The sequence below is a fragment of the Anoplolepis gracilipes genome, chromosome 12 (genome assembly GCF_047496725.1).
Source record: "Anoplolepis gracilipes chromosome 12, ASM4749672v1, whole genome shotgun sequence".
Taxonomy (NCBI): Eukaryota; Metazoa; Arthropoda; class Insecta; order Hymenoptera; family Formicidae; genus Anoplolepis; species Anoplolepis gracilipes.
In genome coordinates, this window is record NC_132981.1 from 8,524,808 (window position 1) to 8,547,963 (window position 23,156).

Sequence of the window (23,156 nt, forward strand, 5' to 3'; positions counted from 1 at the left end):
CTATCGATCGCAATCTCTTAAACTAAAATAAAAAAGAAAACGAATCACAATACGTTTGACAAATAATGAATCACTCGTTAGATAAAGGAATAATTGGATGGATTTTTATTATATGAAAGTAATAAAGTGGCTCTTTGTAATAAAATTAAAAAATACGCTTTTATATAGGAAAAGAGAATAAAACATAAGAGAGAGGGGGACGGGAGAGAGAGAATTGTGTATCTACAAGTAATTTGCAATACGATAAAATATACAACTTTTAATTTACATAATAAAATAATTGCTGAGCTTTAAAATTTAAATGCTATATTAATTAATGCCAGCCTCGTAACTATTATATGCATTTAGAAATAGCATACTCTCATATTAATATTGTATTAAAACCAGAATTCTTAAATATGTATATCAATATTAATATTGATAGGTATGTATTCAGATTTCCAGAATATCATATATTCCATCTCGAAACACGCTTAATTAATAAAAGCACCGCTTCACAATTCATTTTAGATAAAGTTGTGGAATTTCATGAAATTCTTCGTACGAGTACACTTTTATTAACATGCAGATAGGGTGCAAATAGATAGAACACGGAATATATAGAACGCAGTAAAAATCTCGTGAGACTCGAACAATGTAACGCGCGGTAACGATAAACAACACTCTTAATGTTATACCGCGATCCGCTTCGAGCAAGAGCGCGACATAGGAAAATGAAACGAGAATAGTAAAATACTGTTGCCACGATACGTATAGTAGAGCTAGGCGAGCTTATAAAGGCAGAAAGGCTAAAGTAGTCGGGGGAATCCAACGTGGTACATAAACTTTCCAACTTGCATAGCGGCGACGTCGGTTCCCTATACACGGCGGCCCCACCAGATAACCTTTTTGATCACAGGATACTTCTTGAATGTAATAACAATCTTATGAAATAGTTTTATAAAATTTAAAAAATTCATATAATATCGAAAAAGAAATATTTATTAACAAAGATAATCTGTCTCGAGTCCCTAAAATTCTCTCAATAATTTTTAAAACTAATTAAATTTTTTTCTATCGGAAAATATCGAAAAAAAATTATTATTCGTCGCGTTTTTTGTTCTCAATATTAAAATATTATCTGATACCGTAATATTAAGTTTAAATTTTTATCAAAGCGTAATTAATCAGAGAATAAAGTACTATAATTTAAATTTGCAATTTAATTTATAAAAAATATTTTATTTTCAATATAAAATATCTCCGTAATGATAACTCTTTAGATTTTTTTTTTTACATACAAGATAACTACAGTCTGCCATTGAAATCGAGTCACCCAGTACATAAGGTCAGTCGTTCTATGCGCGTTTCCTCACTCGCGGAAAATCTTTCTATCCATTTGATGCCCACTGGGTGTTATAGCTATCCAGAAATATGTTCGCGCATGAAATAGTCCATGAAGTTATATCACGCGTAAATTCATCTCCGTTAAGAGCCGGACGATCGCGTTTCGACCGCTCTAAACGTCAGCACTCATTAAAACAAGACATGCAGTATCGATTAATGGAAATGCAGGTGGCTACGCTTGACGGAGCGTTATGCGGATCTCATGGGAATTGATTCACCGGAAGTTATTTGGGGTATCTACAAGCGCCCGGCAGATATCCAGATTGGAAATTCATCAGATAAAATTGCGCTGTAGCTTGAGAATGTTGATTTGAAATGCCGTTCTTGTTTCGTATAATCCTCCACGAACGACGAATATAATTTAAATTTCGTAATAACACAGTGATGAATATAGTATCTGCATGATAATAACAATTTTTGTTCTCACAAATTTCTTCTTCTTTTAATACAGAGGGAAATACAAAAAAAAAAAAAAAAAAAAAAACCATCTCGTATTTTGTACACAAATGAACATAGTTCGCTATAATCTAAAGCCACTCGAATTTCCCCATCATCACGAGTTATTTCGAAACGGATTTAAAAAGGGTAAAATTGTAAAAAAAAAAAAAAAAAAAAAAAAACCCGCTCGCGGTAATCCTACGACGCAAACGTCGAGAGTGGTGCATCATCCGCACAGCTTAAGCTGGCCCTCGTGTTGTTAATATTTATGGACGAAATACACACCGAATGATATCCGCGGGTTCGACGCCCCTCGAAACCTCTTTAAAGATACGTTAAGAGCCTTTTAATGCCTCTCTCACCGAGCCGGACAGCGCACAGCACACCATTATATAGTGCTCGTTCACTATATGTACAATTCTCTAGCTGTGCAGGCGGCATTGTGGGTGGACATATAACACCCCGACGTAATAACATAATGGTGTGTTACGGGTATTACGCAGATTACGCAGTTTCCGTTCAGTCACGCACATCGAATCCAAATTGGGAAGGGTAAAATAGAAGGGGTTAAAGAGAAAGAGAGAGAGAGAGAGAGAGAGACTGGGAGAGAGAGGGGGGGGGGGTTTGCCTCTCATTCGCTTCATGTTTATGCGAGGAAACGCGAGGAAGATCGACGATACAAGGATGGGCCGGTGGACCACCATTAACAGATTAATCATCTCGTAAAGACTATTAACTTTCAGTATCAAAATAAAATCGCTTACTTATCAATAAGTTAAAGTATATTTCCACAATCTTCGACGATAATTAAATACGATTTGTTTAGAAAGCCTGTCATTTTTTAATATAATATTGAGTCTGATCAGAAACAAACAAATAGTTGGCAAAAAAAAAAAAAAAAAAACTAAGTTTTAAATAAAAATTTTATCAAAATTCTATCAGAATGTAACATGCACTAAAAATTAAACAAAAAAATTAAATTTTACTATCTGCTTGCTTATCCAAAATTATATATATAATTTCTCAAATAAAATGTTAATCAATGTTAATTATAGAATTCAGAACATCTTTTAAAAATTCTCAAGTGAAATCCTTTAGAGTATACTATCTGATCAAGTCACAAACTCGACTGAAACTAACAATGCTGAATAATTGGCAGAAGCGGGCAAGCATTCACAAAGACATTATAGTGTGCTGTGCACAAAGACATTCCTTATTCGGTCGATCAGTGAACTTGTTCGGTCCGTTGTGTCGACGAAGCGCAACTGCCACCTACAAGATATATCAAAAGGCTACTCGCGTTGCTGCATACTTCACTTATTTTATGTAGCTATTTGCAAGCTCCGCGTTTGAAAATTACTTTTGCCGAAGAAATCTCTCCTCGTGAAAACACTCGACAAAAAGCCGAGTTGTTCTTATAGCTGTAGAAATGCCCTGCGAGGAAAACGAACCACTATACAAACAGAACTAAATTGCGGTCTATGGGCAATGATAAGCGCTACGTGATAGTCGTTAACGAAGGTTCGCAGGGGGAAGACTAAAGGAGTGTCTCTGATGTCTAACGATTCTGCCGTAATATTCGCGTTTCTCTGCAAATTTCCGCACTCTAATGAAAACCGCAAGACGTTAGAAATTTCTTCGCCTTTATAGCCGATCTCCACAGTCAAGCTGAGTTGTTCGTAAAGGTGGAGAAGTTTGTTTCTACATCCTATGATTTTCGCCAGAGTAGAAAAAAAAATACGGAAATATATCTGAGATACATCCTTTAAGAAAATTTAAAAAATCATCTATTGTTGAATAGATTTATAAATTTATTTCGTGTGTTTATTACTTTATTAAATAACGATTCTATGAATTGGAAAAGATTTTTTTTCTCAATCCATCTTGTTCATTTTTAAATTATCTGATTTATGGACAAGATGAAAAAAATATATATGATCAAGGATGATAAAGTAGCATCTCAAATAGTGCCAAGTTAAACATTCTTGACCAAAATATATTTCCTCTCAATGTGAAGACATGTCATCCGTCTTTCCCAGAACGCGCATCTTATTTCGTACGTGCCTTCTCTCCGAGCTGCTATCACATCCCTTTTCCGTTACTCTCAACGTGCCCATTTTTTACACCCTCTTACCGAGAAGAGCGGAGACGTGAATTCGTCCACGGGATCACGATGAATCGCGACTGTCAGCCTGCAAATTGTGACATAACACCGCCCTCAGGATCTCTCCATGCCTCTCTGTCTGAGGACAGAGGTGCGGATATGCAGGAGCAGGGGAAGGACTTTGGCGATGGTGGATGGGTCGGAAAATGAAATTCCGCGGAGAGGAGGCTGGGCAAATTCCATTCACTTATGTGCGGGCAGGCACACACAGCGCCTGCATGTAAAGTCGGTGAAAAGGAAGAGAGACAGACAAGTAGAGAGCGTACGCATCCCGCGACGGGTTTACGTGCCGGCATTATCATCCGGACGAATTTACAAGGGAAATAAACTACGTCCGGACTGCTAAGGCTAATATCATCACCGACATCTTAGGATTTCTCACGAGGCATTCCCGCGAGCGGCTAATCATCGGATTCGCATGCACTTTAACGCACGACGAGCGTCAAGAAATACGATAAAGTTTGTAAAGCCGTTTCCTTAAAGCATCCAAATCTTCAGAAACTTCCGATAAATATATTATCTAAATCACTAACCTCTGATAAATATACTATAAATTGGTATAATTTAATGACTCGTTAGAATTAAGAATTGAAATTTTATTTGTAATAAATTTTTAGCAAAATGAAATTTTATTAGAACGTTATCTTATCTTAAATAGAAAAATTGAAAGCTTACTGTATAAAGTTTTCACAATGCAGCCTTCTGTACATTAAAGGCAAAGTTACAAAAAATTATGTAGCCTAAGAAATGCTGTCTAAAGTGAAAATTTATACAAATGTAATTATAAAAATCTATTTCTTGATTTTTATCTAATTGAATCCTTTAGTTTATGAATAATCTCAGTTTATGGAAGAACACCTTGCAAAATTATGTGAGAACAAAGTCAGAAATTAAGCGAGTTATAATTTATTCTCTCGCATAATTAGGAAAGATCTCCCACGGTCCTGGAAAGGATAAATGTAAAAATACCGTTCCTACCCCCAAACTAGAACAACGGTGCTTTTACATTACGTACTTCATTATAAGTCTCGGGAGAATTTTCAGGAAAAATTATTGCTCCACCAGAGAATTTTTTTTCAAGTTATTAAAATTTCTTAATTTTCTCATATTTTGCCATAATCACCTTAATTAGCTTAAAAACATATTTTCGTAAACATGTAATTATTTTGTTAAATACTAATTAGCAAAATAATATTTCTTAGTTGACCTTTTTACTTTTTTTTGAAGACTCTTTTAAACAGACGTATATATCTTGGACATACTTTCTTTATGACATCAATGTATAGAAAGATACAGTCGACTCATGGTCGGAAAAAATGCCATTTCACTGAGATCGTTTTCGTATACGGTACACGTTGCACCTGTGACATACGGTACGTATCACGCCTCAACATAATCAAAGAGAGAAAATGCATAATAGCAGAGACTGAGATGCAGAAGATGCACGTGTCAACAGCCTCGACAATGGCTCATCGCAGATAAGAATACACACGATTGTGACCTCGTTCCAAGTAAATGTGAACGGTTTACATGCGCCTACGGTCGCTGTAAATTGTCTGACATTTAACTTGGAACACGACTTGCGCAACCGGTAGTTGAATCGACAATTAGAGGATGATTTTCGCACAATAAAAATCTGTTCTTCTATTCGAAACTTTCCATTCAATACAATTGTACTGTATCGTTATGATAGTATATTGAAAGACCGATATGCAAACAAAATGTATCAATAATATTACATAACACATGGATGTACTTTTAAAACATATTTATCTATAGATTTAGAATACCTTTCCAGAGTCTAATATTGTTTGACAGAATTATTGAGATAGTAAGTTATCGAGATTTATGTTAAATGTTTTTAAGCGTTTTAAGAATTTTGAATTTTATCATTTTAAATATATACAGAGCATTCTCAAATAGATCATTCACGTACATTATTAATCTTAATTAGAAAAAGAAGATAATAACAATGTATAAAATTTTCACGGAACTATGTGTGTTAAAATTTAAAATAAACTTAATAATTAAATTTCTTTGCAACGTATTCTAATTTTACCGAATAATAGTGTATACAAAGTGCTATGTGGATCGCAGCGTCGTGCAAAACGTCAGTTATTTTCGTCTTTGTAGTCGGCTAATTATTCACGGGGGAATTTCACGCGAAGAAACGATCCTCTCCAGAGAGAAACAGAACCTGCCGAGGGGCGCTCATGTTTTGCTCTTCGTATTTTGCGCCACGTGCGACGTATACCTGGGGCTACCGATACACACGAATGTCGCAGACTCGCGCGCAGACCGGAAAAAAAAAAAATCGGAGAAACGAGACGCGTGAGCAAACGTTTCTAAGAGTCGACTCGAGCTAACCGGAATATCGCAGACAGCTTTTCGCACAACAGTCTTCTCGCACGTGTATATACAGTTACGTATGCATGGGGGAAAACGTAACAAATAAAACGTTTCTCTTTGCAATTCTGTTTTTTCTGTCTAGAATTCTACGCTATCGTATAACTTATACGTTCCATTAACCATTTTACATATATAATTAAAGTATATATAATTAAGACAAATATATAATATATATTATTATTATTATTATAATATTGATTTATTAAAAAAGGATTATAAGTCAGATTATAAGCCTAAATTTTATCAATATTTATTATTATTTATTAATTGTTATTTTGTTGCATTATTAATATTATTTTGACCCATTAATACCAAAATTGTAATAACAAATTAAAGTAAGGTCAATTTGACAGTCACTATCTGCGGTAATCGAGCGAAAATTGTTTCTTTTCTTTCTTACCTCGAATCGTTGATTAAAAATGGAGAAGAAATCGGCGAACAGCCACGCGTTGTTCTCCGGGAAAAGAGCATCGGACCACTTACCTGAAACAAGAAAAAAGATTTTCATCAGTTAGCTTCTTTCTCGAGGCGGAGGAAACGGTGAAATAAAGAACAGGAAGACACTTTGTTAATGAAAGAAACCAGTAAGGGAGGGAGGACAGGCGAGCCCTCTGAGTGCTCCTCGAAGTGCGCCACTCTCTAAGCTTCTCGGTATTAAGTATATACCATGAAGAGCTCGGAGAAAGACAGAAAGACCTAAGAGCTTCAAGCGGATTTTCTCGGGATCTCGAGTCTGAAAGCGAGAGTATACGATTGCGAGACATTCCGATTGCCATTTTGGTCGATGAAGCAGTAAACAATATTTGTGGAATAATTAAACATTAGACTTATTTTTCGATCGTGGAAAAAAGAGTTTTGTGAACAAATGGCTGTGGTATTTCCTTGTGAGAGAGATCAAGATTTTTATCCGTATTTATTTCTTCCGAATGAGCATGTTCGGACGTCATCTGCGTTTTATACTATGAATTGCATGATTTCAACATCGATATTAACGAATGCCTCTGTAAAATTTCTGCAATTTTGGTAGAATATATGTCGTTCAAGGAGAAAATGAACTTTATATAATATTACTTTACTTGCATTACATCCATTTACAGTAAAACGCAGAGGAGTTCGTCCGTGCTCGTAACTGCTGGACATTCGAGCAGTATAGTATTATATTATACATGACTGCATGAGATCTCGCATAAAAATTCAGACCCGCGTAAAAGTCTGAATTTCGATTTCGCGAAATGTAATACTTTACAGATTCAAGTGTACTAGACGTCATTTCTGAATTTGATTATTTTGGTAACTTTATATAAATTATGTAAATAATAAATATATATATATATATTTTACTACGATATTATATTTGCTGAATGCTTAAATTGTTAAAACTTTTTTAATTTTAAGGGAAAAAAATATCTCGTTTAAAAATACTAATTATAAACGTTTTTTTTTCTCTCTTTTTATGCAAATATTTTACTAGTCTGTCTATGTTTTATATTGGAACGGGTCAAGGACGTTAATTTCAATGAATCACGCATCCGGATATTAACATAGTTCGATCTCGAGAATAAAGAGAAGGAAGAAGGAGGAGGAGGTGCTGGAAATAAAGTTCACCGGCGCAGCGTGCACGTAGGAGCGTTTAAAATCAGCGGTATTGTTTGCTCGCTCTCCCACGCTCCATTCCGACGTGGAAGCCATGGAAATAACTCGAGCCAAAGGTACAGGCTGCTTTCTCAAAAGGTTCGATTTTATTGCGCGCGAGATATCGAGTTTCGCAGCGAGAGAGGTGAAACGAGGCTGCGAAAAAACGGGGAAAAAGGCGGCCGAGCAATCGCCAGTGTCACATATGACGTTCGGTCTCCCGATACATTTTGCCCTCTGGCTTCCGATTTCCGATCTTGCCTCTTCGTTTCTCTCGCGCTCCCTCCCCCGGCTATCATCTTTCCACCTCGTTCTTTTTTCTATATCGAGAAGCGGTGAAGGTCGTTTGCACTCGCACCGGATGGCAAATTGGACGAGGAATTTCATTTTACCGGATGAGAGGCCTCCACGCCCGGAAAGAGGTAGGAAAGGTTTCCGGAAGAATGCAATATTCCCGCCGACTAGGAAGACAAAGAATGTCATCTGCACATGAAAGTGGATACCCAAATGAAATTCAATATGGCAACGTGGAAGATCATCCTACCGACTTTACACCGTGCTCTCTGCCTTCTTTATCTCGATCTTCTTACAACAAAAATGTGGTTTCTTCGGATACGCCTTCGGATTCGTTCGATTCTGTCATGGATTCACGGTGCCTGTTGCATCGAATTTCGTAAACGCCGCAAGATTTTATAAAAAAGAATATATATATGTACGTAAATTAAAATATGCAGAGAGTGTTTTAGAAAGAAGTAAATTAGGATAACTTGCACGCGCGCGCGTAGTTGTTTTAAAAGTTTTTCTCTCTCGGGGCATCTAAATAGTTTCTAAATTATAATAAACCGAAAATTAAAAGTTTAGACAAGTTAAATTTCGAGGAATAGTAAAAGATACTTAAGAAAAGATAGCACAACGGTAAATAGAAAGCAATAAACTCGCGCTTCTTAATTCTAGTTTAAGTCTCTACGCAAAGTTAATATATTCGCCTGTGTCTTCGCAGTCGAATCGAGATCCACCGAGAACGATCCACGATCCGATACCGCACATGAGGACTTCCGTGAATATTTCACGACACGATCGTTTGGAAATTCCGACATGTCCGACTTTTGCGCACAAATATCATAGAGCGATATTGAATAGAAAAGATAATCTTTCTTGGCGGCGCGCGCGCGCGCGCGCCATTATTCTAGGTAAATTGGTATCCATTGTTTGTTGATGGGACTGCTAATTACCAGACGCCGCGCGCGCACTGACATCCTAAAGGGCTCGGGGATTAAGTAGATCGGTAGGTATTAGTCTGCGGTCGCTGGTAAATGCGCACTGTCTACTACAGGCTGCTCCTTCCAATAAGTTTCCTTAATGCGCCTCTATCCGCGCGTGTATCGAAACACCAAGATTAATACTCCCACGCATGCCGCTGCAGGCAGCGTCGCTTCTGCTCGGGGATTTTCGGCGATTATACGCGTCACTCGTCATTTAAGCCCTGTAGCGATTTTAACGATCGAGAGCGGAAAGCTTAAACAATTTCAGAATTAATCTGGTAAAGCAAATTGTTTCGATCTATCAGTGTGTTTATGTGTTTAACAAAGAAAAATATTAATATTTGTTATGAATCGCTGTTTAATATCTTCAATTATCAAGATAAAAAAACGCGTCTAATAAATTAAAATATTTTTTCCCAATGTATCTCATAGTTGTTAATTTTTTTCCCAAGTCAGTTTCTAATAATTAAAAAAAAGTCTTGATATTAGTTAGAAATGTATGTGATAAAATATTTTAATTTTGAAGAAAAATGACGCGAATAAGCTTGTAAAATTCTGTAAAAAATAAATACAATTTATTACAATTTTTTACTCATATTTTTCTAAAAAGTTATATTTTATTTATACTTTTTCTTTTTCTGTCAGAACTACATTTTCTAAGCTAGAACTATATTGTCCATTATGCTTAGGAAATTAATGCAATTTATTTACTCAAAATATTTGTACAGCAAAAGTTTCTATTTAAAAGGACTTTGTGACACAAAATAAACCTTTTGGCGTCTCTGTTTGCTATTGAAACAGAGCAAAGCGTGAAAAAGAGCAACTATTAGGATCATGGTGCTAATTACTATTATTCAACGATGGCGTTAGCTCTCCGAATAAAGCGACGTGTTCACATTGGGATAGTCAATAGGCCCAATAACGAGCTCTGTCGTGAATGGACAGAGCTTTCAGCCACTGTGGCGTCGTGATATCTGTGAGACCGAGTGCACGTGATAATGGATTCCCGGAAGGGTTGAAATTAATTATAGAACGTTGTAGCTATTACAAAGGGAGTGTATAGCACATTGAGAGCCAAAGTGGAATGAGGGACTGAGAGGGTGGGCCTTGTTACTTGCAGGTCACAATGCGAATTTACACGTTTATACGTCTGTTACGGGGTTTGTCATCCAGCGTTGAACGTTATCGATATCAGTTTGTCGAGTGAAATTGATTTAATTTTGAGAATATCAAGTTACAAAAGTTTCCTGTGATTACATGCGCTATCAAAGGATCATTTTCTGCCTGTAGATATTGGAGAAAAAAATCACAATGAACCAGAAAATTTCATTATTCGTTGCTGTTATTATACCTTTACATGATTATATGGATTAATTGTACATTAAGAATCAAATCCAATAAAAGATTAAATTAACGTAGAATAAAAATATAATTATGACAATGTTATAAAGAGAAATTAAATAATAATTTAATAAAAAACGTTCGGGCTTTTCATAAAGGTTTATTAATTATGACATTTTATAATCAATGTGATATATATTGCACATGTACCTATATTTTTCTTATAAAAATAATTAGTAATTAGATTTCAGTGTTAAACAAAATTAAACATAATTATTAATCTGCAAAATTCTAATTTAAATTGTATCATATAAGATTGATTACACCTAAAAATAAATCGGAACAATTTATAATTTATTTCGATTTAATTTAATTGTAATTTTTTTAATACTAATTTTCTTGAACAAGATGTAACTGTCAAATTACGTGAAATATTACGTAAAGAAATAAAATAGAGTTGCATCTGACAATGAATCATATTTTCGAATTCGCAATCGAATGCTATGAACAGCACAGTTTTACAATAAAGAACGGTTTGAAAGTATGGACGTTGCTTTTTGTGAATTAAATGGACCGCATACGTGCCTCGTATCGAAAGCTCGACCAATTTTGTTCTGATGGCAGGTGTACAAGCGCAGGCAGTTTTATGCGAAAGAGAAAGAGAGAGAGAGAGAGAGAGAAATGAACGGCACTTCCGCGAACATTCAATTCCGCGAGACTACATTCAATGCGCAATACTTTTGCATAGCACATAAGGCGTGCGATTTATGACAACAAGTGCTCACATCCTGCCGGATATTTCCAGCTTAAAATATTAATGTTCTTCAGGAATAAACAGAAAGGAATACACAAAAATATTATGTAAATTAATTTAAAGAAATAAAAAAAAAACATTAGTTTTTGCGATATGTAAAACATTAATTTTTCTTCAACTACGCAGTTTTCTTCGATTTTTTAAATAAGTTTTTGAAAATATCTTTTTATTTATGGTAACAATCAGTAGTCAAGAAAATAAAATCAATTTTTTTCCAACTTATTAATATCAAATGTAATAATTTATTTATTAGTATTAAGACGTACCTCTTATGATAATGACTAATATATTAATAACTTTTTCCTCTTTTTCCGTTTTTAATGTTTATTTAATTGTCATAATATTCTTTGCATATTTACTGTATTATAAAAAATGGTTTTTAATACTATAATTTTCAGTAATTTTACATACAATAACGCAATATATTGTTTCATTATACATATATAAAGTAAAAAACCATTGATATGTACGAATACATTATAAATTTGCGTGAACTCATAAACGTTGGCCGAATATCTGAATATTACAAATTGTCAGCATAAATGAATGGCTAATCGTGTGATATTACATCGTTAGTTTAACGAACATTTGTACTAAATTGTATCATTAATGGTGCCATCGATAGTTCGCGTAACTCGTCGGTTGAGTAGAAATTAATGGCACGATCAATGCAAAGAGCTTTCAAACAGCAACGGGTAATGCGTTTCGAACAACATTCTTCTTCCGCGATATTCTGGCATAGAAACTCGACTACACGCGAGTGCACCATTGTGTCTATTTTAGAATACATTCGTAAACTTTTCTTAAGCGACTGGACCATATAAAAGAACAACAATAAAATGTAGATAAATAAAGAGAGAACTAGCGCAATAAAAACATAGCAAAGGAAGTGTAAGAAAGAAAGAAGAGAAAATGCAAAGAAAAGAAATAAAAGGGGAAAAAAGACATTTATATTCTAGAACATATTACATATACATATTATTTCCAACTAAAAAGAAAATTTCAGGCATAATATAAAAATAAGAAAAATATAAAATTTCCGATATAAGGTTCATCAAATATGTAATAATGTAATATTTATTAAGGAAGAACTATAGACAAACGTGACTTATATATTTGATGTTTAAATATTTCGCATTTTTAGACATAATTTCCAAATAAAATTAAATGTATTTTTTATACACATACACGTAAATAAGAATATATGTAATAATGTTATATTTATATCGCGAAAAGGAATACTTTATCTGTTAAATTAAAAACATCTTAATTTAATTTATTAATTTATGTTATTCATAAAAAACTAAATAATATATTATCTTTTTTTTACATAATATATATCGTAATCTCTTAATATGTTAGAAGGTTATACAACTAGGTGTTAAAACATTTGCTGACCTGCTGCTTTGGAGCGAAAAAAGGGGATGGGAAAAGAGAACAGAAGAACGAAAGAGAAGATACAAGCAAGGGAGTTCGCGTGTGTTTGTTTGTGTTGCTCCCTTTGCGCTTTCGTTCTGTTTCATCCATTCGAGTTTTTCGGTCGCGTCGCGAAGCTTTGTTTTATGGCGGCCGGCACGAGCCGCCTCGTGAAAAAGGGTGGAAAGACGGAGACGGAGGGTTGAACGGACGGCAGGAGGGAGCGGCACTGCTTAACCAAATTGCGCGGAATAAAATTTGCATTTTATTGCGCGCGATTCTTGAACGCGAGTTTCCGTCGCGGCCGTGGAAAACTCCCGTCTGCCATTGCGGGGGTAGTAATTTCCCGATTTCTTTCCGCGATATGGACACGACATCGCCGTTTGATCCGTCGATTGGTTTCCATGGTGAACCGACCAGAAGAATAAAGATTCTTACATGTATTTGATCTTTCAAATATTTATCGTTTCTAATCCACCATCCAAATCAAAAGAAAAATGTTTTACGAAAACTATCTCAGATTTATCGATATGTAATATTTTAATGATGAATATAAAACAAAGAAATTTTATTATTAAACTGTTAATTAAGAATCAAACAATTAAAATTTAAAGATGCAAACTCTAATTCTTATCTAATAAGTAGATTTTAATTTTTATTTATAGCAAATTGATCGCAAAATAAAAATAATTTTGCTCTGGCACATAACGCCAGCTTATATTTAGAGGAAGTTTTAGATAATCAATTGTGAAGTTTATTATTAGTGATAACAAAGCTTCAAACTTATCAGCTATCACGAATGGTGCAGTCGCAAAATGGAATTTTTTCTGCCAAATGGCGTGCTGATAAAGGATTCGTTTTCTACATCAGCAACGTAGGGAGAAAACTGAAGGCGAAAGGATGCCGATGAAAAAAAGGAAGGTATAGAAAAAAGGTCAATATGAAAAGAGATAGGTAGAGAAGGGGGATGCAGAGTATTCGATTTGATATTCTATCGAGATAGCCGACATTTTTCAGCATGCCGATGGCCACAACTATTTTTCGAAGCTCTCTTTTTCTCTCTCTGTCTTTCTAAAAAATATCGATGCATATCTATATACACATACATGCATACATGTGTACACACACAACTATGCGTATGCAATGTCGAAGAATTATCGTCGCTTGTTTTTATACACAAATTCTTGTGTCAATTAAAAATCTACCCATTTTTACGAAAACATCAGGAGTTACCAGTAGTTTCTGAAAAAATGAAATGAAGTAATCGAGATCATTAAGTAAATGAGAGACATGATTTAACAATTATTCACTTCAATTTATATTTACATTCATAAATATTTTCAAATCAAAGTATTAAATTTGTTCTATAATAGAATTAGTATAATTGTGTGTAAAACTAATTAAAAATATCTTTAAAAAAATCACACGCTTCAGTTAATTCCAAACAAAGGAATTAAATCACGGAATCAATTTCATTTACACTTTAAATCTGTTTAGATGCTAACTTATAGAAACATTCAATTTTTTAAATAAAAATTGATCAAATTGGTGTGAATTTTGAAATACTCCAGTATACCTACTTACAATAAAGTTTTTGTTATTCATTTTCATATAATCTTTGTATAAGACATCTGATATTAAAGCTCGCCGCGAACGAAAGCGCGCGCGATATGTAAGTGATAGAGAATACTGGCGTACGTGTTATTTTCCGGCTTGAAGGAATTTTCGCTCATACGAAACGCGGACCTATAATTATACGCGTGAGTTATCAGTATATGAGTCACCAGATCAAACGTAGTTCATCGTTTTCACAAGGTGATTCACATACTGCGATCGTTGTAAATATCAGCTGATCAATGGATTTAATAAATGGATATTTAATATAAAAAATAGTAATAAATTAAAAAATATTTCCAGAAACTTGATAAAATGTATAAAGGAAAAACAATCTGCATAAACTTTTGATATAGATCAAGAAAATTTTTTTATGAATATTATATATATATTATTTTTTTTTATCGAAATAACAATCCACAAAAGATCATCAATTACATTTCAAGGTAAATATTACAAAGACCTAAAAATCAAGGCTATCTACGTTCTCCTAAAAAAAATAGGGAAATAAACTCTTACAATAAAAAAATCCAGTTGAAATCCCATCGATCTCTTTTCCACTTATACGAAGAATTGCTTCCCGCAAATTTATCTCTCTACTCAGTTTCCTTTCCTTTTCATCGCATATGTCGAACTACAGATCAGAATACGAAAATAATGCTGCAAGACCCTGAATCGCCACAAAGAGGATCTCTCATGCAGTATGAACCGTTCTCGGGAACGCATTCCGACGACAAGTGGCTTTTATATGTATATTAGAGACGAGAGGCCTGTTTTGCATACCGACGAACGCTGATAAACAGAACTGGAATGTTTGAAAAGCCAAAAAAATATATCACCAAGGTATGGCTTCGCTAAAAACGGATAAGTTATTCGTCGAGAAGCTAGTATATGTATATTAAAATACGTTGTATTTAAATATACATATGTATATAAAAAAATGGTACATAAATTATTGTAAAAAAGATATATACACGCACACACATGATGTATGATGTTATCTATTTTATATATGTTTGCTATAAATTTAAAAAAAATTCTAATTTACTAATTATAATTACAAAATTAAATTAGCATATATTAATAGAAAATAGCGTAGCTTAAAATTGCATAAAAACAGCTTAAAAGAATTATTGAAATTATTTTTACAATGTATCAATCATTCAATATTTTTGAAAGAATTCGTAAAAAAAATAATAGTTTTGTAAACTGTCAACAAAGCAAAGAAAAATAATAGCGAATACGTTATGTGGACGTACGGGAGCGAAATTTGATCAAAATCTCGACTTGATGCATTTTGATTCACCGAGGGGGGAGACGTTCTCTATATTTCAACTGAGCACGTTTATCACATATAAATTATTTCCTTTGCGTCTACGCACACGTAGCGATAACATGTGCCGCACGTTTCACAGTCGATCCAATCGCCGTTTTCGATGGTCCGTTTGTCATAATAATCCAAGGACGGAAGTCGCGATCGCGCGCGTTACTTTCGTATCACTGATTTCATATAGTTTTCACAAATCTGTTGTTAACTCTTTTTTATTACCATTTTATTTTCCAAAAGTAATATTTTACGATATTTATTTTACCGGTAACTGTGTAATATCCCTTTTACAGTCATTGCAAAAAAAGATATATCTTTTTCACATTGTAAAAAATAGCTATGTGTCTTTTTACAACTAACATATATTTCGTTCTAATTTTACATATTTCATCAAATTTATTTTATTCAAGGATTATTAACGCACTGCTTTAAAGCCTTTATCAAGAGATGTCTGTAATTACTTTCGAATCTTGTTGAAAAATTAAATAAGTACGCTTTCGTAATTATTACAGTTCCCTTTCGTACTTATTTTCAGGCATAGTTTATTTCTTTCGTCTATGCTCAGACAGTAAACTTCGAGCAGTATCCAAATACAAGAGACAAAGGTTTCCGCATTTTGTCCCCGAGCTTGAAAGAGAGAGACTCTGGCGCACTCTGGTCTCCTACAGAATTATTTACCAAAGTTTCTGCGCACAGCTAGAGAAATTTATGACGACCGCGGAGAAATTTAACATGGGTCCGGCAGAGATTTCTCGGCAAAAAGCAGACTTACGTAAGCTCGGAGACGATGCATGTTTAAACATTCGATTAGTGCATGCAAATACCGAGAGCTCAATTCTTTCGTTAAACTTTGTAGCAGTATGCTATATGTTTTTTTTTATAAATGTTGTATTTGTATAATAAATGTAGAATCACCAATGCTATGTTGAATCAAATAAAATTTTAAAGCACATGTATAATAATCATATACAAATTAAAAAGAATATACAATTGATAAAAAAGCTATTCTTCAAGTATGAATATAATTCTATTACCGTCTGATTCTGTAACAAAATATTACTTTTACAAAACAAATATAGCATCGAAAAGGTTAACGTAATCGGAGCAATACGAAACGGAAGGCAATGTCGTTCGAAAAACGAAACAGCTAACATGTAGCGGGAATTAACTTACTCGGATTTATTGGACGTACGATAATAACGAGATCTGACGTTCAGTATACTCTCTTTTTTTTCCCGTTCTCTCTTTCTTTGTTAAATTCTCTGGTTACATATGGATGGATGGGACGGATCGAGTTACCTGATGCCTAATTAAAGGGGACGTTTTAATCCCGCTAGTTGACGGTATCAGCCTTTTTGGAAAAAGAGCTGAAAAACAATATTCACGTTCGTTTTTTTATTCGTTACCAAATGCACGATTGAAATAAATACGCTGAGAGTAAATTTTTTTGTCAATCAATAAATGGAAAAATTATGCTAAACAACGTTGAAAAAATGCAGTTTAAAAATATCCAATTATTTTGATAAAATAAGAACTCATTAGCTAATGACATTTGTATTTTTTGCAAACGGATAAAGTTTTATTTAGCTTCTGCCATGATATCTCAGATCATATCAAATTAATACATGACATCTTAATTTTTTTAAAAATATTATTTCTCTAATACTTTTGTATAAATAATTTTTTATAAGCTAAAAATTATAATTTTTATGTTTAATTTTTTATATATCTTGAAAGTAGCACACCACTGTGTAATTCTTGTCCGTCATGGTGTCGACAAGAGAGTCGTTATCGCTTTTATATCCTTTTTTAAAGAGTAGATGCCTCATTCTATTAAATGTCCAAAACAAAATTGTTACATGTCGTAACATCAATTTCCAAGGGAGTTACATAAGTCAAAGTTTAAAAAGTTTCTTCTTCTCGTTTACCGCGGAAGTACACGTAAAATTTGAACCTCCGTCACTCTTTTATCATGAAAAGTACTTAATGAATCGCTCAATCTTTCGCACACGCGATATTACCTGAGCGTAAAAATATTTCGCTTCCGCTCGAAAACTGCGCGCGGCGAATAATTAAAGCGCAAGGAACGTCAGTATCAAAATGATCACTTTCGGAAAGCGTCGACCAGCCGGCCGGCCGGCCCCGCGGCTTATTCGGCGACCTCGCGAATTCTCTCTCATTATCGCGCAGGCACTCTCGAGGGGGATGCACGACACCCACCGCAACGGTGCGGTGAGTGAAGTGCACGCAAATTCGTAAGCACGAATCGCGATTTTATCGGCGACCGGAAGTCCCATTAAAGTATCCCCCATCGAGCGAGCGATGGCGGCAACGATGGAAAAGAAACCAACGTCTGAGAGGAGGGAGGGACGACAATTAGCTCCTTTAGTATTATTTTTAGCATCTCAGCAGCTGGGTTCTTCCGTTACGTGAGTTATTTCAAAGTATTTCCAGATTTTCGTAGAAACTTACGAAAAGCACATAGAAATCTCTCAAATATCGCTTTCTTCTTCTTCCAGTTTTATCCTTCGTGAATGTCACTGTCGTTCTGACTGTTACATGGAGAAGATTTTACAGGCTCGAGCCAACAAGCATAAATGGCCCAAGGATAAAATATTGTTCACGTAAAAATTAGTACTGCTATTTGACAACCAGTATCCATAATTACATATTATCATGTTATATTAAATTTAAGATTACAGATTCAAAAACATTATGTATACAACAAGATGTCTCTTTGTATATTTGATTTTCAATTATAGATCATTTAACAAAATAAATCTTTTCTTAATGAGAATACAATTGTATTCTTTTTACATTCTAATTTCCAACATTATATTTCTTACGTAAATAAAGCCCTAAATTAAAGTTCTGTCAAGGTGTGGCTCACTAACAAGAAGGAGTAAAAAGGCAAAAAAAAACTGACTATCAACATCCTTCTGACTTATCTAGCCACCCCTCGTGTTTCAAGCAAACGTAATCGGTAATGCGCTACCGCACCGAACTTTTATCCAGGTTATTATTATTGCTGACGCGCCAGCGACGAAGCTTATCGTTACCGTTATCGAGCACGCACGCTACCGCTGCCGAATAAGTCGCGAATATTTGTCTTCCGGCCGCGACGATGGAATGAATCATCCTTAGGGCAGATAGTCATACAGACGGAAACGCATAAATGCGATACAAGTTTCGCAACAATCCGGGAACACGTGGGTCTATTATGTCAATCAAGCAATTTGCTCAATACCAATGTTGCGAAAATGGTAAGTCGATAACGGCAATCAAAATTAGATTTATGTTTCTTTTACCGTCACACGTATAGAATTTACAATGTTATATTATCTTTCTTTTTCTCTCTCTCTTTCTCAATACTTATTTATATATTATATATACACATATATTTCCCGTATTGTAATCATATTTGTTGAAAAAATTTAATTTAATTGTTTGTCCAAAGCTATAAGTCCTAAAAATTCAAATAATACAGTTTTCTTTATAATTTCCTTTCATATATAATTAATAAAATCTTATTATCTTATTTAATTTTGATAAAAGTCAATCAAGAAAACACCTTTTATCTAAGCCTACTGCCAATAAATCGATAAATTCTCGCTTTTCGTATCTTCATTGTTAATATATGCACCGCCATTGTCGTTGGTATATGCAGCTCTCGAGACGTCCAGTACTTTCGTGCGTCTCGCTCTTGATGCATGCATGCATGCATGCATGCAGCCGAGTATATGCGCGATTACAATGACTATAGGGAGAGTCTAGCCCCTGCACGGCGCCACGGGCGGTCGACATCACATATAAGCTGTCTCTTCGAAGTCGAGCTTATATAAGTGCATTTGTACGTGCCGCACTGAATTCGCATTTGAGACGTTTTGTCGCGGAGGAAAGAGTACACTTGGCTGCATTGACCGCGCTTTATGCACTCGAAAAATGCATGCTTGATGCAATAACTGAATACAAATGTCGTACTTATGTTCAACATTTGAATACAACATCGGAAATAATTCTAATATCTAGAGACATTAATGTTGAAAATATTCTTTTTTCATAAGTGAAATAATATTTTTAATCTTTTATAACAAAATAAAGTAAAATAACTCAATATGTCACAGTTTTCGCTCGCAATTTCATTCATTTTTCCAAGTTATTGCAATTAATAGCAAAGATGTAAGATCAAAGATATTTTTAATTAATTACTAAATAATAAACAAAAAACTTTAAATTAAAGACAACAAGCTCCTAATACATTCGCATATCCGAATATTTAATTACGCCGGCACATCGTCGCGGCGAACTGTGAAAAAAGATTTTCCAACGATTTATCTTTATTATTAAAGTTTGAGGTAAACATCAAGTTATATTGCGCAAAGTTTGCTCAGCTCTTTTAGATGGTACGATTGGCGAAGTATCGTTGGGTGCTTTCTTTTCATTTCCTAGCGTCTTTAACGCGATCCCCCGTTTCGCTCTCATCCTCCCTTCCCTGCGACTTCCGACGCCGATTTCTTACCTCGTATTTTCTATTTCCTATCTTTTAGTCTTCTCTTTGCGTAACTTTCCTTATCGAGACGGTCGTTCGCCACTGTCCTCCATTTTCCGCGATTCCCGCAATTTCCTTTCGCTCAAGATAGCAAGTACAAACGTCTCCCCCGCCTCCCACAGATATTTAACTGAGAATACCGGCGCAAGAGTCATACCTTCTTTTCGAAATGCGACATTAATGTATCCGGAGGTCGGAAAATACATGGCCGTCATAACGACCTCGGTTGGGCTGATATCTGCCTGTGCGAATAATGCACGCGACAAACTCGCATCTCGATCGGAAAAAGACGGGGCAACGACGCGAAACACACATGTTCGTATGCGAAAATATTAAATTTGAAATAATGTTATGTTTTGATCAAATGTCATAATGGAATATAATAGCATAATGGAAGAATGTTTTGATAATTCAAAAAGAAAAATAATTCAGCTATAATGGATCGATAAATTCGTAAAAATTATTTTTAGCTTGAATAATAAAACAATGATAAATCCATCCTGAAAATATTTTTCACACGTGTTATCACCATTTGTATATTTTTATTTTTATGCCACTGTTTTTAAACTATAACAATGTTTCTCCATCAAATCTAAAATTTGATATGTATGCAACGATTTTCCAGAGATTCTCCGTCATTTACCATCCCGGGAGGATTTTACCATCGCGTAGTCCCGTGAGATTCGATTCGTCGCGATTTATACGCATAAAGAGAGAAAGAGAGAACGACAAGGTCTTTCGTTATGAACGTCGGAGCAAAAATATCGTGGAGGAGAACCGCGCATCTCGTTGATTTCTCGTTACCTCCGCGAAATCAGCGGCAGTGAACGATCGTCCATCATCGACGGTTTTGTATCGATGCAGACGTAAAAGAGAAAAAGAAGCGGACGCATTGCATACGCTCGCGTTGCACATTCACATTCTATGCGCGAGGAATAGAACCGCTTCCGTTTCGTAAAAAGAAACGTGGAAAAATCGATGTTGCCTTGCCGCGAAATGCCCGCGGGAATTGTTTCTTGCCCGTTTTCGTATATCTTGCCGGGGTACGTCATAACCACGTACCGAGGTAAAAATTATTCGGATACACGCGAAAATACATATTTTACACCGTTGCGTGTTTCACGCCCGTGCGAGTTCGTCATTTTTGCCAAGTCGTTTTCAGCGTTTAATTATGCCAGAAGACAGTTGTAAAAATGCAAACCGTAGACTATCAAAGAGACGGACAAAGCACAGTAGAATGGTTGCTAGATGTTGTCGCGATTGCGCCTGCAGGCATTTATCTTTTTGACGTGGCTCATATTTTCTTCTAGTTCCCTGTGTATACTTCTACCTCGCGTACCAAATTAAAAATCCTAGGAATAATAAAAACCAGATGTGTGGGGGCTAAAATTATTATAAAAGTCTGTGTACTTTAGAGCGATATATAAATCATCATAAACGTCCATTTCACAAGTAACCAAATTTATCAATCTTACGTGAAAGTTATGAATCATGCATTGAAATTTATTATATAACGTGCAAAAAAAATAATATAATAGTATAATAATATTTATATAACGGGGCGACAATCAATGGGTAAGTTCCTGTTGGCAATTCAATCGACGTAATCGAAACTGTATTATTGTGCAGCGCGAGGCATATCGAGAGTTCAACTTCCTTATGCTCGTAGGAAACTTTCCATTTACGTTCACGTTTTAACCGAATGGTCGGCCGACCAGCCGCCGATCTCGATAACGAGCACAATCGAAGCTTACACCATTGCAATGCACTGTTCCAACTCGGCTAAAATACAGTTTGTAGAGAATACAGCGTTGAAGCTCGGTCTATCAGATCTCGATTCTTGTTCTTCTTGTTCTCATTCTTCTGTCAAACAATCAAAAATGATATTAATTTGAGTATCACTTTTTTTCAATATTGCTTTAATCGATTTACATACTCAAACAACGAATTTCCCTTACAATATAATTCAATCTTGAAAATTTGTTTTTTTTTTTTTTAAATCTTAAATATTTCTCCGATAAAATTTTTGTCTTGTAAGACATCATTTGTAAATTAAAAGATTCACAAAAAATGAAAAATTGATATTATTATAAAGATATATAAGTATTGCAACCACAATCGTCATCAATATTCTCTAAATGGCCTCAATACATTTTGTCACCATACTTTTCATACATAATAGACACGAAATAAATTATGACAAGAACAACGTTTTGCTCGAACCATTATTATACTAAGATGTCTTTCAACCTCGCTACTACGATCGTTCTTTTGAATAAAACGCATACATCGTGAACTCCGTAACATATACTTACAACTCCAGCAAGAATGATTATCCTCTTTCTCTGCCTGTCGTCGCGTTATGACGAAGCAGGCAACGTCGCGTAGGGTGTGAAGTGCTCCGGTTAGTGTGATTTATGCTCTTCCTAATCACCAGTTATCGCCATGGGTTATTTTTTTAGCGCTGTCAGAATACGCATCAACTCTGTGGCCGGGCAGCCATCGTGTGGCATCCAGTAGCCGGTGCACTTAAACACGCGCGCAACGCACAATAACTTAAGTCTTATCTGCGTTCCATCGCTTGGAAACTGGTTTTTCAAGCTATAGTATCAGCCAGAATTTATGAACAAAGTTCACGTCGCGCGCGGACATTTAACCCTTTCGCACTCGACGTGACCGTTACGACGTATTTTTTTCTTTAAGTACAATTTTTTAGAGACAAAAATGTTCACGAGTCGCAGGCCATTTTGTTAAAAGATAGTAAGTACGCGTATATATTTGACGGAGAGTAATAATTTTAGTAC

At 34.9% G+C, this 23,156-nt stretch overlaps 1 protein-coding gene across 3 annotated transcripts in view; it reads right to left on the reverse strand.

Moving 5' to 3' along the window:
* The window catches only part of Ror (tyrosine-protein kinase transmembrane receptor Ror), a 237,202-nt gene that overhangs the window by 111,885 nt on the left and 102,161 nt on the right, over positions 1-23,156 (reverse strand). For 2 of the 3 annotated variants that reach the window (XM_072903495.1, XM_072903494.1), the window contains exon 3: positions 6,798-6,880. The exons of the other annotated variant lie outside the window; for it this stretch is intronic. The gene's annotated coding sequence lies outside the window, so the exon portion shown is untranslated. The remainder of the gene's footprint in view (positions 1-6,797; positions 6,881-23,156) is intronic. 3 annotated transcript variants of the gene reach the window in all.